We start from the raw sequence: 2,371 nt of genomic DNA, 5'->3' as shown, positions 1-2,371 counted from the left end.
TATATATACACAATATGGATGAGAAAGAGAGAGAGAGAGAGAGAAATCTAATAATTTTTTCGAATAGGTTGCTATTGATAAGCATTACATTAAGACTCATCCCCAACTTCATAATCCAAATTGGGTTAGAGTCGGTAATGTTCAGTGTATGTTCATATATCCAATAAAAGGGGGAGACAAAATGCAACATAACTCTTTTAGATGTAATCACAATGGAATGATAACTCGATACTCAAGAAGTCAAGTATTTTGGGACGGGTTAGTGTAAAGTCAAATATTTGTTTCTTTGATAATAATTCTATGTAATTAAAATATTGCTAAAGATGTAGCTCATTTATCATTCAATATAATAGGCCTGTTCTTTTTAACTGAACTTTTGCACCAGTTCATCTTTCTTCCTTTTCTCTTTAGGAAAAAAGAAGAAAAAAAATGAATTGATGCAAAAGAACAGCCAAAAAGTTCAGCCAAAAAGAATAGGCTTATTATTTATATTTCATGATCGATTTAAAGTATTTATTATTAAAAATTTGACGTTATTAATATAATCGTAATTGTAATTGAGAAGATAGGCGGAACAAAAGTACAATTCTATTTAGGTCCTTTTGCCGAAGATTAGCTTTTTTATATAATATTGATCATAATAAAAAAGTATTGCAACATGTAATTTCTTAAAAACATAAATTCATTTGATACTGCACCCATTTGTGTATAATATAAAAATAACAACTTATTTTAATTTTTTAAAATCAAGATTTTGTAATTAGGCCTTTTTATATTCTATATATTTTATATATATATATATATTATATATTCCGCCTACTCCCTCAATTAAAATCCAAATTAATTATTTTTAAAGATTTCGAATCATTATTAAACTTAAATGTGACATGCTTTAATGTGATGCTTTTTATAAAATATGACTAAAATAAGATAATATGAATTGTATTTATTTAGAAAACATCGATAATTTTTATACTAAATCGATGATAGGTAATTGCATATACAATTAATGTACAAAAAAGAAGTATAGTAACTTCAATAGCTTATATACAATATTTAATAATCAATAACGCCTATTCAAGTAATTTTATAAATTCTGATAAATAAAGTTTATATTATATAATTTGTCCTAATGTTAAACTTTCACTATGCATTTCAGGATGTACTTATTATATAATCAACAAACCGAAAAAATTTTACACTGGTCGAATACTAATCTGTTGGCTTCAATATCTGTTGACATGACACAAGATGGAACCAAGATATTTAACAGTTCATTACTGAACAATTTAGACATTTTATGTATCACAGAGCAAAGCATAAAAGAAAATAGTAAAATTTGTTATCACTCGTCATGGCATACCGGCAAACCACTAAAACTTATTGATCATGGCGATGAAGCTGCCAAATGGATAACCAAGTACATATTCAATAATTTTTAATGTTTCGCATTATATTATATGAAGAAAATATTATATGAAGAAAATATTAAATAATATTAAATAAATTAATATATATAGAAGTTTGAAATTTGACGCACCTATACGTTTATTAGAAAGAAGCTGTGATCCTTTAATCGAAGAATCAAATATTATAAGAGAAAATTGGATAGATTATTGCAGTATATACTCAATTAGATCAGATGAAAGACCGGTAATTAATATGTTACAATGTTTATTTATATTATTTGTTAATAGAACAAAATTACTAAATGTTTTAATCTTTACTATCATACTCAAAAGTAAGTTTATTTTATGAAGCACTAGCATCAAAAAGCAAACAACAGACATACACATTTTTTTAAAACAAATTAATTAATATATTTTGTAATTATCGACAATTTATACAAATGTCATTACTTTTATAATAAACGCCATTTATCAAATTTTTATTCTTAGCAACTCATCTAATTATAAGTAAATTATATTATATTTAATCAAACAATAGTATGCTTAGCCCTGCAGTCATGAATTAAACAAAATATAAATATATATAATTTATGATTTACATATAAATATACATAATTTCAAAAATTAATAGTATTAATAATAATAATAATACTATTGATAAAACAATTTTTAATGTCATATAGTGCTAAAAGTTTAGCATATAGAAATATAAGTTAAATTTATTATTTAAAATAATGTTATGAATATCAAAGTAATTTCTTCTCATTAGGAATATTTCGCGGATCTAACGCGTTGCGTATTAATGACACAAGTTACGTTACATAAATTACTTCAAGAGGCGACAAATACATATAACAATTATGTGATTCGTCCAAATATTGTTGTTTCGACACCAAATTCAATCGTGCCTTTTAGTGAAGAAGATTGGGAATGGATAAAGATAAGAAATACAATCATTAAGA

The sequence above is a fragment of the Atta colombica genome, unplaced genomic scaffold, assembly GCF_001594045.1.
Source record: "Atta colombica isolate Treedump-2 unplaced genomic scaffold, Acol1.0 scaffold189, whole genome shotgun sequence".
Taxonomy (NCBI): Eukaryota; Metazoa; Arthropoda; class Insecta; order Hymenoptera; family Formicidae; genus Atta; species Atta colombica.
This window is presented reverse-complemented; position numbering follows the sequence as displayed.